Here is a 14,760-nt window from a genome sequence, read left to right on the forward strand (position 1 = left end):
TAACGTTTTTTATGCTTGTCATTCTAAATAACAATGTGTAAAAAAACTTGTCAAAAGGTCAAAGGCAATCTCGCAATTCCTGAAAATTGGAGCGAAAATCTCAAAAACGGTATTTTTTACAATTTTGCCTATAGGGTCCACATTTCCCTCGGGGCTGGAAAAATACTTTGGCGATAAATAGGGAACACATCAAGGTTTCCAAGGCTGCTTTTTGTTTTCTGATGCCAGCTTTGGGATTTTAGAACATGTGGCCCAAAGTTGAATTTTTGATAAAAAAATAGGTCAAATTCCGAAGGGCGTAGGGGCCACATATTCTAAGAATTTGACATGTTTTTTATATCAAAATGTTCTCCGTAAAGATATCTTTCAGAAAAACATAAAATTCTTATATCTTCTTAAAGAAGTTTTTTTTTAATTAGAAAAGAGTTAAGTCACCTTTTCGCCCAAAAAACCGCAAAAATCAACTATTTTTTTAATATTTAAATTGAAAATCGTTTATTTTTGGATCCATAATCGATATTGCTCTGAAATCGTTTGTATGTTATTCGTAATTTAGTTGTCTAACTAATAAAAAAAAATTGGAGTTTATTCGGTCCAAAAGTACAACCCACATTTTTAAAATAGCGGACTAAGGTATGTCAAAATTTTAAAATTTCAATTTTGAAATGCCTATAAATCGAAAAGTATAAGAGATAAATAGCATATGGAATAACATGTTTTTCAAGACCTAGCCGAGCACTTTCCAAAAATCTTTGAAATCGGATAGGAAACAAAAAAAAATTTCTTAAAAATTGTACATGTCGAAGGTACCCTACTTTAAGCCTCCATAGCGCCGCCCCTGGTTCATTTATATGGCCCATTTTAATATCTTAAACTCGAATACTCCTTGGCTACGCCCACGTCAAATATTATCCCGATCGGACTAGCCGTTTACAAATGCCAGATTTATTTCTAAAAAATTTTGATTCTGCCCCACTGTGCAATGAAGTGTCGAAATATGGAAATTAATAATTGTATATGAAGTCGGGCCAAATGTCTACCTCTAACACATCGACTGATGTCCCACAGTGGGAGAATTGAAAAAAGTGTAAATAAATTTTTAACTTCTAAACAAAAAGTCCAATTTTAATAAAATTTCCCAAAACTAAAGTTTTTAATTTGACAATAAACAGGAAGGTATAGCAGTGTCCTACCCAATGTGGATTGTCTCGGGTATATGACTGAAAAATGAGGGATTTTTTTCATTTGTTTAGCTTTTATTTTGAAACATTTGTACAAAATAAATTTATTCAAAGTATTGGCCATTGTTTTCTATGACCTTTTGTCATCTTTCTGGCAACATATGGATTCCGCTCCAAAAGAACTGCCTATCTTTTGAGGAAAAGAACGATTTAAGCCAATTTCGGATACTCTATTCTGTAGAGAAGCGTATCCCAAAGAGAGCATTCTGCATCGATCGAAACAAATAGTACTTGGATGTCGCAAGGTCTGGACTATAAAACGGGTGAGGCAAAACTTCCCAACAGTTATTGCAACATGTAGCCGAGCGTTGTCATTATGGAATATTGTGTTTGCATGTTTGGCCAATTCTCGCTTGAAACGAATCAGTTGCATTCGGTAAAGGTTCCCTGTGATGGTCTGGCCAGATTTCAGCAGCTCATAATAAATAGGACACCACCAAATACAGAACATTACCTTAGCGCCATGGATATTTGACTTTAGAGTCGATTCGGTGTAAACATGATTTTCTTTTATTGCGTTGAATCAGCATTTCAGACCTACAAAATCCTCTTTCAAGCTCTCTGAGCTTCAATTTGTATGTACCCAAATTTCCAAACGTTTTGAAATTGCTGATTGAGTAGCTCCCAAAAATGCCTCTAATTCTTGGTCTTTAAACTTGGCGATCTTTGTCTTCCGAGTCAAAATCACCACTTCTGCATCGCACAAACCATCTCTCGAAAGATGAAAACACATAAACCATAAGCTTCAATAATTTATACTTTTTGAGTGTTTTTCGGAAGTGGACCTTATATGGGGGCTATGACCAATTATGGACCGATCGTAACAAAATTTGGTGACATGAATTTTGTATATATAAAACTTATTTGGAGCGCAATTTGTGGAGATACATATATAAATTAAACATTTATGACCGATAAAGTCCAATTTCGGAAGGACATTTGTATGGGGGCTAGGTGAAATAATGGACCGATTTCAACCAGTTTCAATATAATATAAAAATAATATGTACCAAATTTTATCGAAATATCTTCAAAATTGCGCACAAGGTTTACATGGACAGTCAGCCAGCCAACCAGCCAGACGGACGGACGGACATCGTTTAATCGACTCAGAAAGTGATTCTAAGTCGATCGGCATACTTTAAGGTGGGTGTTAGACTAATATTTTTGGGCGTTACAACATCTGCACAAACGCATAATACCTTCACCTATGGTTGTATAGGGTATAAAAAGCTAAACTCGCAGTAGCTTAATTTTGCAGTTTTCTCACATGTTTGGTAATACAGTAGTCGGCAATGCAGTGACCAACATATTTTTTAGAACTGTTATTAATTGAATTTAAATGTGTTTCTCATTAAGTCTGTTATGGGTTTTCTAAACTTTTTGAGTGTGTATTCATCATAAATGTTATGGGTTTTCTAAACTTTTTGAGTGTGTATTCATCATAAATGTAACAAAACATATTTCAGTCATTGCTCCGAAATATGTTTTGGTAAATCCTTAATAATTTTTCGATATGGTATCTTGGCAACAAAATTGTTTTCTTCATTTGCTGATTTGTGTAATAAATATTAAACAAATATTTGTTTAAACACTATCTTTCAAATTTAATAAAACGTAAAAGTTTTATAAATCGAGCCCTTTTCCAACAACAACTATGACTAATTAAAAAAAATACCTTCTGTACTTATTCGATTATTACTTGCAAAATATTTATTTATTGCGTTTCTAATAAGGAATTTAACCAATGAAACTACATATAATAAATATATTACAATACTAACTATTTAAGTACGTGTTTTGTGAATCGCACCAATAACACTTGTAATCTCACTTAAAACCATTTTAATTACAATTCTGCTGCTACTACCGGACAGCATTTAAAACACGCCACTTGCACGAGATCAACAAATGCGAAATAAAAGTGTAAGTGTGTAAAAAAATAAAAGAAAGCAAATAATTGTTTTAGCTAAAAATATGTGTTTATTTAATTCATAATGACTTGAAAAATGCACGATCGGCAGTATAGATCGAAATAAAAACGAAAAAATTAAACAAAAATCATTATTATACCTATTCAAGTTCAAGGGTTTGATTATGTCATCTTATGAGAAATAGCTTATCAGTTTTTGCCAATTAATTACAATTAATTTAATGTATAACAATTTACTGAAAAGGGGTGTGAAAATTTAAAATGTTCCATATATTCCTTGACAAAACTCTAAGTATAAACATAATTAAATACGATCTAAGTACTTACTAATCTACATATAGGAAGTACTTGCTCATGGCTAATAGTAGTCAGCCATTACAATTTTAAGAAAAGGTTCAATTTAAATGAGAGTGTATTTTCAAAATGGTTTTCTCTTATTTGCTTTCACACAAGTCATATAAAATCAAATGTATCTGTAAAGAATATAATACTGAAGGTTTAGTTTCGGCTGCGGCCTAGTTTATTTAATTTTATGATATTATAGAAATAAGAAACCATAATAAGTAAATAGAAGGTAAGGAGAGAGAAATGTCAAGGACAAAATTTAAATAAAATTACTCTCTTTTCACACATCTCATCAGTTAAGCAATGTATGCCTTATATACGGAAATTGTCACTAATATCTGATCACTTGGCAAACGCAAATTGATATATCACGTATCTGATCGTTATAGTACAGACAGAAAGAAGTCAGTTTAACTTTAAACGTTTATTTCGTAGTGCACTTCTTTGTAAGTAATTTGTAAAAACTGGTTTTATATAAATTGTGGTGATTTAAGTTGTCATCTAAACAAGAAACATTTGATAATACAAAAAAAATTCTATAAAAATATCATCAGTTAATTAAACAATAGTGTACAATTAGAACAAATTGTTGGATGAATAATAAGGATCTAAAAACTTGTTATCCACAGTAATAATAATAAAATGCTTGTTTACTTCTAAAAGAAACAAGTATATGAGCAAATCATTTTAATTTATAATTTCCATATTTGATCAAAAGATCAATTAAATCGATCTTTTTTAGTCATTAATTTAAAAGGTTGAATTGCTTTGCACTATGAGCACGATTAAAGCGATTGATTATTTTAACCGGAACATGGACATTTTTCGTTCGTAAAAGATCTTGAGCTCCTCTAACATTGTTGGCATGAACCAACGACTTAACGCCATTCGCCATCTTTGGCTATTGGATCGTACCATTTCTCGAGATTATACGATCGCCGAAATATTCAGTTAATATATAATTATTTGACCAGATATATTGTATGTAGCACCTTCTTGTTGGAACCAAATATCACTAGTGTTAACTTTATTGAATTCTGACCAATAATAGTCATAACATAACGATCTATTTCATCCGTTATGAAAGCTACAACACACCCACTGGAATCACTATCACTTTAAAGTGAATTGAAAACGAAAACATTTAGCTGTTTTAAGGTTTCTGAATAAAATTCCGATTTTACATTTTGTATGAAATAAAACTCTGTAATATCTCAATAAGCACCAAGTCAAGCACTTGAACATTTTGTTGGAATTTGACTTGAATGCAAATGTAATTATGTTTTTAACTTGAAAGATATTTAAAGCTATGCTGATTCTCATAGACGAATGATTAATATTATTTATTACCTTTATATTTATATTTATCATACGCTCTATAAACAAAATTTATACACAATACATACATCATGTAAAGTGACAAAAATGGTGATTTTTTTTAAATTTTTTTACCGGTACCCCCCAGGGTGTTCCAGGAGCTGTGCCATTGGCATGGGTGGGTCGGTCCTCCAAAGTTAGTGGGAATCGGTCATACATTTAGACTCGATTGGGGCACTTTAAATGGGTTAAAGTGTAATTTTTCAAAATTTAACCTAAAAAAATAAGGAACATCATAATTCATTTTAGAGGTATGGTTCCTTGGGCAAAGTTTCTTATTTTGATCCCAAGAGTACGATTTTCCATGTCACTTGGGCGATTTTTAAATCGACCCGCCCTACTATTCATCTTTCCATTGAAAAAATGTTTATTTAATTAAACAATATTTAAAGTAATAAAATTCTTTAATAAAATAAATGTTTGCTGATTTTTTGCCGTCAAGTTTTTAAACTATCAGAGGGAACCTCAAAGCACGTATTACAGACATCTCCAACAGAGAAATAATATGACTGGCAATGAGTGAAACTAATGTGGGTATTTATATACGATTTCTACTGTGTTATCAGCTCAAATTATGACTACTCTTCAGCATAGAATTGTTGTATAAGTACAGAGCTGCGGTTTAAACACAAAAAATAACCCCTAGTACTACATATTAGTTGAGGATGATAAAAATGCCCCCAAATACTGCACTTTTCGCATACTGCCACATTTATCTCTTTGGTGAGTTTCGGTATCTCCGATCATTTATTTTTTATGCGTGAAATGCTATGACATTTTTACTTTTAAAATATTGTACATATTTCAATTAATAAAATTGTTCAATTTCCATTTATACCCTCGTACGCCGAAAAAGATCAATAATGTTTACGGGAAGAAATTTCACTCTAAGCGAAGATAATGCCTTCTACGAATAAATGAATGAATGCTTTATCATTGTTTAATATTGAAATTATTATAAACAATTTAGTTGCTATTTATGTGTTTATATTATTTAAATATGTTTCGGCGTTTTATTGTATATTAATGGTATTAATTGTTAATTAAAAATAAACAACAAATAAATGAAGTAGACGTGCGATAGACCACCATAAATACCAGAGACAACTGATAGATGTATAAAAGTACGATTCTAAATGAGTGGAATATTTTTTTGTTTTGCAAAGAATCAACCTAAATATGAAGTACACCAATTCATTGTATTAAGTCGACTAGGATATTCTTTACAAAAGTAATGATCATTTAAATTTTGAAAATAAAGTTTTAACACTTTATAGATTTGGAATCCATAGATTTGAAACTCCTATATAAATCTTGTATATATTGAAGGGTACATATCTGTCATTTATTTTCACTTAGTTATTGAACATTATAGTGTAAACAATAATGTTTTTTTTTTTTTTTGCTTCGAATGTCGAATTTTGTACCCACATAGCGTCATATGCAGGAAGTTTTGCTTTACTTCTTTAATTTTAAAAAAGTGCCGCTGAAGCTCACCGATTGCTCATCAAAGCTTATGGTGAAAGTGTTACATCGGTTTCAACATGCGAGAGATGGTTCAGAAGTGGTGATTTTGACACGGAAAACAATGATCGCCCAGCCCAGCCAAAAAAGTTTGAAGAACAAGAATAGGAGGCATTACTCCATGACGATTGTTGTCAAACTCAACAAGAGCTTGCAAAATCATAGGGTGCTATTCAAGCATCTATTTAAAAACCGTTTTCGATCAGCAGGATTCATCCAAAAGCAGGGAAATTAGGTATTATACAAATAGAAGCCGAGAGACCTTGAAAAACGATTTTGCATGTCCGAAATGCTGCTTAATGGCTATAAAAGAAAATCATTATTTGCGATGAAAAATGGATCCATTACGATAACCCGAAGCGTAAGATATCATAAGTGAAGCCCGGCCAAGCAGCCGAATCGAAACAAAAGCCAAATATCCATGGCACTAAGGTTATGCTCTCTTTGGTGGGACCAAAATGTTCTATATATTATATTATAAGCTGCTGAAATCTGGCCAAACCATCACAGGGTACCGAACACAACTGATTCGTTTGAAGCGAAAAACGACCAGAATCTGTACCGAACGCAACTGATTCGTTTGAGCATTGGCCGAAAAACGCCCAGAATATGTAGCCACACATGAAACCGTAATATTCCATCATGACAACACTTGGCTTCATGTGGTTGGGAATTGCTGCATCACTACTATTTGTTTAGATCAAAGCAGAACGCTCTCTCTGAGATACATTTCACTTTGGAATAGATTACACAGGACAACAGCAAAAAAAGGCTTCACTAACCACTATACAGATTTGATGCATCATGGTTACCTATGCACAAAAATGGTAAAATTTTCGAATTCTATGGATCATTACTTTTTAAATTTTTTTGAAAAAAAATTGTGCAAAAATTAATAAAAATAAAACACATAGTGAATAAATTCGAAAATAATTCATCGATTTTTATGATCGATATTTCATTTTGTTCCTATTACATGTAGCTTTTCGATAAAGCAATAAATCTAAACAATTTCTGCCGTTTTCGATTTTTTATGATTTTTTTAAAACAAAAAAATTGGATATTTTTACATAAAAAATATATTTTATGATTCAGTTTGTTATTATAACTCCGAAACTTCTGGGCCGATTAAAATGCAATATATATGTGAAAATTTATACATAGCATGGGGTAAATGTTTTCAATATTCAATCAATCGAAAGAAGAACATTAACTACTCAATTTTATGTATATCAAATAAAAAAGTTAGATTTTGTGAAAATGAGCGAATTCATTTAATTGTGAATAAATACGAAAATAATCCATCAATTTTTATGATCGAGATCTCATTTTGTTCCTACTACATGTAGCTTTCCGATAAAGCAATAAATCTAAACAATTTCTGCCGTTTTCGATTTTTTATGATTTTTTTTAAAACAAAAAAATTGGATATTTTTACATAAAAAAATTATTTTTTGCTTCAATTTGTTATTATAACTCCCAAACTACTGGGCCGATTAAAACGCAATATATATGTGAAAATTTGTACATAGTATGGAAAAAATGTTTTCAATATTCAGTCAATCGAAAGAAGAACATTAACTACTCAATTTTATGTATATCAAACAAAAAAGTTAAATTTTGTGAAAATGAGCGAATTCATTTAATTGTGAATAAATTCGAAAAGAATCAATCGATTTTTATCGTCGATATCTCATTTTGTTGTTATTATACGCGGCTTTGAGCCAAAGTAATAAACCTGAACAAGTTTTGCAGTTTTCGATTTTTCATGAGTTTTTTAAAACAAAAAAATTGGATATTTTTACATAAAAAATATATTTTATGATTCAATTTGTTATTATAACTCCGAAACTGCTGAGCGGATTAAAGCGCAATATATTACGGGATTAAAGGTTATATAAATTTGAACATTTTTACTTCAATAATATCGGACTAACCCTTTTTGAGTTATCAGAAATTATGTGGAGAAACATCTAAAAAAAATCACAATTTTAGAAGAAAAAAAAAATTAAAAAAATCTATCCATAGAATTTAAAAATTTTACCATTTTGTAATACTGGAACCACAATACATCAAAAGCCTTTAAAAAATGTTCGATTTTGTTGCCCTGTGTTATCCGCTATTGGCATCAAAAGATGAGCAGTTCTTTTAGCTCGGAATTCATATGTTGCAAGAAAGATGGAAAAAGATCATAGCTAACAATGGCCAATACATTGAATAAATTTACATATATTGTACAGATGTTTCAAAATAAAAGCTAAAAATTTGAAAAAACTTCCACATTTTTTTTTTACCAATTTGTCATAAATAATTTTTTTTTTTTATTTTTTAAGGTGAAGGGTATATAAGATTCGAATATAACATTCTTCTTTTAATACATTTTTGACCACATGGATTTAGTATATTTTGTTTATAAACAACATTTCCAAAAAAAACAAGATCACACGAATAGCAGGTGATTCCATTTCATAGACAATGACTTAACTGCATAAAACAACAAGAAATAATAAAAAAAATTATAGTAAAAATACTCTTATCAATTGTTATTATTACTTCACATTGGAAAACAAAATAAATTAGCCAGTAGTAGTACGAGTAAAAATGACAAAAAATGCTGAAGAAACAAAATAATAATAATTGTTTATTATTGTTTTGGTTTTTGTCTAGTTAGTGATATGATTAATTTTATTATAAGTCAACAAAAACAATGTAAAAAATTCTAATATTCCAAGAAAATAATAACAATTTTGTTGTCAAGTGAACATTTCCAGTGAAAACAGACATGATCATCATTTATTATAACTCAAAGTTAAAGAAATTTTAGAAATTCAAAACAAACAAGAAATTAAAAGATTTTGTTAGACTTTAGTAAAAATAACACTAGTCCAAGACATGATTTCAAATACTTTTAAATAACAGAAGAGATAATGCAAATTTATAAAATCTTAAAAATGTTGGTCCTTCGAACCGACTGTATTGATTCTTAAACAGTTGGAAATATTAGCTAACTGCTGATAAGTTAATGCTTAATCATATTGATTTACATTAAATGCAAGCAAATTAGAGAGTTTTAATAATTTCAAAATTCTATTTAACACAAATACGTAGTACTGTTTTTCATTTGTTTTTAATCATCTTCTCAATTTTGTTCAAACTCTGTAAACGAATTCTTTTGAGTATACTAAGTATTTATTGTATTTCAGATGCTTTCAAACATATTAAATGGATTTTGATCTGGTTACTTGCGTCTGTTTTTAGGTGAAGAACAAAAGTCATTTCGAAAAAGTGTAACAGAAAAAAAAAACACACATTATCAGTTTGAATTTTGAAATTATCATTTCACACCAACGATTTTGAGAGGTTTACGTCATATTTAATAATCGCAATACACTGAATTTTGTAAATAGATGTAATAGAAATTATATTGAAAATATGTTTCTATTTAGTAATTACTAGTTTGGTTAGGCGGAAGTGAGTTTAAACAAGATCACCTTATAAAACTGAGTTCTTACTTACGTGGATGTTGTGAAATTAAATTGGCAAATTTTATATTGAATTTAGTAAAAGTGCTATGGTCATCATGGCTTATGGTACAAAGGGGGTTTTAGGGTGTTAGTAGTGAAAATCTTTATACGTTTTAAATATTTCATTTATTATAAAAAATATATTACTTTAAGGTTTAAAAGAAATTTTGTATTTCAAAAGTTGTTACATCAATCCGATAAGCCCTTTTTGGCTGTTGAGTAGTGTTATATACGATACAGAATTTTCCAAATAAGATCTAGATATGTGATCTCTTGGAATTGTTCATTATAGTTGAAGGAAACTATATCTTTATGGTTCCATTTCAGCACAAAAATAAAAATAAAGCTGAAGGTTTATTAACCACCATGGCGGTTGGCATTAAAAATATGTAATTATGATAAACATTTTCATAGCGTATAACTTTGTTTGAAAGCTAATCATTTTGACTAAATTTTCTAACCAAAACAAACGAAATAGCTGTGCAAGTGAGGCATTCTCCAATTCTATTACAGTAATTTTGACTTACCTGCACAATCAACTTTGCACGATATTTTGTGCAGGTAAGTTAAAAATGCAGTTAAACTCAATGCACTTACCTGCTCATTGATGCTGGTAAGTGCATTTACAGTTTACTGCCCAAAAAAGCAGCTAACGGCAAATAATTTACACGAAGCTTTGTGATTTTTCCGTCTAAAAATAACGTCAAATTGATATTTTAGCTACTTTTAAAATTATTAAGAAGTTTACAACATATTTTTTCATTCAAAATCGTATTTTTCTTATTTGTTTTGATTTAATTTTGTATTAGGCAGCTAAATTAAATTTTTTTCATGAAAACCAGTTATAGCTTCCAAAAGTATTATGCACTTATCTTAAATGCACTTAAATTAACGAATTTATATGGAGTTTGGTAAATAAATATACAAAACACAAGTTTTGTGCACTTATATGCAAAATGCTTTTATGTGAAAGGCAGGTAAGTCAAAACTACTGTATATCAATTTGTATAACCCCACCTCCTGTGTTATTACCCGGATCTTCCAATCGAAATTTGTTCCCCATTTTGGTTCCACAACAGCAGTTTCAGTGACTAACAGAAGTATGAACAAAAATTAATAGCACTATCAGATCGGTTTGCTCCACATCATCAGAAGCTATACCTTCCAACAAAATATCTTCTACATCACGCGAAATCTTTACAAAATAACATTAAACTATGTAGAGAAACAAATTTGATTAAAACCTATTTAAGTCACAGTGGTTAGTTCTACTTACGTTATTTATCAAAGAGTATAGTATAACATATTACTTTGTTAGTAAAAGACAGCCAAAGAAACACAAAATAACAAAGTAACACTGAAGTCGCTAAACAATATGAGCTATTTTTATTGAATGCAGGAAAGCCTCTTTAAGAAACTGCGGTTAACAATGTATTAAAATTAATATATTAAACTAATCAGAGCACCCCGACGGCAAAGTTTTGCAAAAATCATAAACGAAGATCTCAAAAAATGTACTTGTTTAGAAAAACGCCAATAGATGCCTCTAAAAATGTTTTAAAGACTTTAGAAAAGGTGGTTAGAAAAGTGACCACTAAACCGCAAAGTGTTAACGGATTTTGGTATCTATCTCGATCCTCTCGGCCTTGCAACTTGGGCCCACCATACTGAATATAAAGTAATACGAATAAAATTAAAGTCTGTTCAAATGCACTGGCTTATTGGTTCACTGTCAACTCTAAACGTGGGCTATAAAGTTTTTGGTACAAATCAGTTATAAAGTCAATATGGCATCCAGCTATGGAGAACAGCCATTTTATCCAATATCGATAAGCTATAAAGTAAGCAGTCCAAACATTAAGGATCAGGTGCTCAGATTACACTTCTTGATCAACCAAATACCCTTGCAAGAGAGTTGCTTTCAATTGAGAGTAAGATACGCCTTAGCAGAAGATAGACACTAGAGCTAATCTAACTCAGGAACACCTTTTGTGAAAGCCATGGAAATAAATTGTGATAAATTCGGAACTAATAGAGATATTTGGGCTCTTAATTGGTCAAATAAAAATATCTAAAAATTATACATAGGCCCTTTTAAAGACAAGACAACGATTTTGATACATTAGTTTTGACTTACCTGCCTTTCACTTAAGAGCATTTTGCATATAAGTGCACAAAACTTGTGCTTTGTATATTTATTTACCAAACTCCATATAAATTCGTTAATTTAAGTGCATTGTTCATACCTGCGCATTTAAGATAAGTGCATAATACTTTTGGAAGCTATAACTGGTTTTCATGAAAAAAATTTAATTTAGCTGCCTAATACAAAATTAAATCAAAACAAATAAGAAAAATACGATTTTGAATGAAAAAAATATGTTGTGAACTTCTTAATAATTTTAAAAGTAGCTAAAATATCAATTTGACGTTATTTTTAGACGGAAAAATCACAAAGCTTCATGTAAATTATTTGCCGTTAGCTGCATTTTTGGGCAGTAAACTGTAAATGCACTTACCAGCATCAATGAGCAGGTAAGTGCATTGAGGTTAACTGCATTATTAACTTACCTGCACAAAATATCGTGCAAGTTGATTGTGCAGGTAAGTCAAAATTACTGTATTTTAAGAGATAGTTTTAAGTTTATTTGAGGTCAGACAACTCTGACCAACTTTCGTAATTTAAATATTTAAACCATTGTATATTATTTTGAGTTTCGAAACGACTACAATCTGTAACAATTTAAGTATTTTTATACCCTTCACCATGAGTGGCAAGGGTATATGTATATAAGTTTGTCATTCCGTTTGTAATTTCCACATTTTTCATTTGCGACCCCATAACGTATATATATTCTGGATCGTTATAGATAGCGGAATCGATATAGCCATGTCCGTCTGTCCGTATGTGTGTTGAAATCAACTTTCCGAAGCCCCCAAATAACTTACATACACGATTCATACATCAATATCTCCGAAATTCTTCCGGCTCGGTCGCTATTTAAAATCGAGAAAATCGCCTGAGATATAAGGAAAAAACTAGGACAACCTAGATTTTTGACCTATTTTTGACCTATATCTGGATTACTAAGTCATTAATATAGACAATATGGATATCTAATAATAGATATTTCAAAGACCTTTGCAACGACGTATATAAGACCATAAGTAAGTTGGACATACAATGGGAAATCGAAAAAAAATATTTTTTAACCCGAATTTTTTTTTCATCAAACATTTTTTTTTTTCATAAATTCTATTTCCAAAAAAAATAATTAAAGAAATTTTAAAAAAAAAAATTTTGAAAAAACTTTTTTTAAAATAAATTAAAAAACAATTTGGAAAAAAAATTTTAAAACATTAAAAAAAAAAATTTTTGATTTTGTTTAAATAAAAATATTTAAAAAAAAGTATGTATGTAAGTAAGTATAAAGGGTATATAAGAATATAGCTCTCTTACTTGTTTTCGTATAAATCGATATATGTATATGTGAAAGTAGCTACCAATTGTTCACAGTTTTCCAAAAATTATAAAAATATCAATATATTTGATCTCAAAATGTGTATCAAATAAAATCTAAGAAGTTCAGAAGTCTAACAAAGTTATTTTTTTTGAAAAACACTCCACAAATTTTACTTTTATAAAAATTTAAAAAAAATATTTTTTTCTCCTTATTTAAGAGTCAAAGGGAAAACATCTGACTTTATTAAACTGTTGAACTTCTTAGCATTTGTTTGATACCCATTTTAAGAACCGATTTCTACAAAATTATTATACACACCATCAAAAAAGCCCCATCTTTTTTGATGGTGTGTATATTGATTTTTTCATTCTATTTGTAACACATCAAAACGTGTGTCGCGGACTCACATTAGTATATATATTCTGGGTCCTCATAAAATTATAAGACGATTAAGCTATGTCCGTCTGTATGTCTGTTGAAAACATGATTGGACCCAAACGAATACTCACCGTTGATAAGGTTTGTTTGGTATTGAAAATGGGTAATGTCGGTTCATGATTTCACCTAGCCCTCATACAAATTTCCCCCCGGAATACTTCTAAGTACTCTGAAATTATTTATCCCTAGTACCCATACAATGACTTGAACATTTATAATTGTCGTATTATAATTAATATTGTGATGAAATTGGACATAAATATTTGTCAATAAATTGAAGTCGCCATGCCGAAACTACATATTGATGGGGGGTATACAAGATTCAGCATATTCTTACTTGAATGTTCTTAAATGTACGGTTTGTTAGCTCCTGTAGAGATTAAATATATTTAATGTTTTTGAACTTTAGCAATCATTTAAACAAAATAACAAAATTCTTATTAAGATAGGTTGAAACCGAAAATGAAAGGAAAATTTGCACAAAAACATAATTACAAAATGTTTTAATTTGCTCTGGTTTATATGAATTGTTTCATTAAACGTACGATACCAAACTTAGGTAAATAAAAAACACAATTTGGATTACAAAGTTCACAAATAACAAGCACATACTAGACTTGTAAGAATCAAAACAAAATTACTAATTAAATAATCTGATAAGAATGAAAAAAAAGACTTCAGTTTTACAAATAAAAACAAACAATATAATAAATATGAAAACAAAACAAAAAAATTAATAATAAATAAATAAATTGTACTAACAAAAAATAAACAAAACAAAACGATCGTTCAAATGATAATAAATTGTAAAAAATTTGCTGCGAATAGAAAGACAAGCACACGAACAACAATTAAAAAAAAAAAGAAAAACTTCAAAGATTAAATTCAAAACAAAAATACACTTATAAATGGCA

Source organism: Calliphora vicina, chromosome 3 (assembly GCF_958450345.1).
Source record: "Calliphora vicina chromosome 3, idCalVici1.1, whole genome shotgun sequence".
In the NCBI taxonomy this organism is placed as follows: domain Eukaryota; kingdom Metazoa; phylum Arthropoda; class Insecta; order Diptera; family Calliphoridae; genus Calliphora; species Calliphora vicina.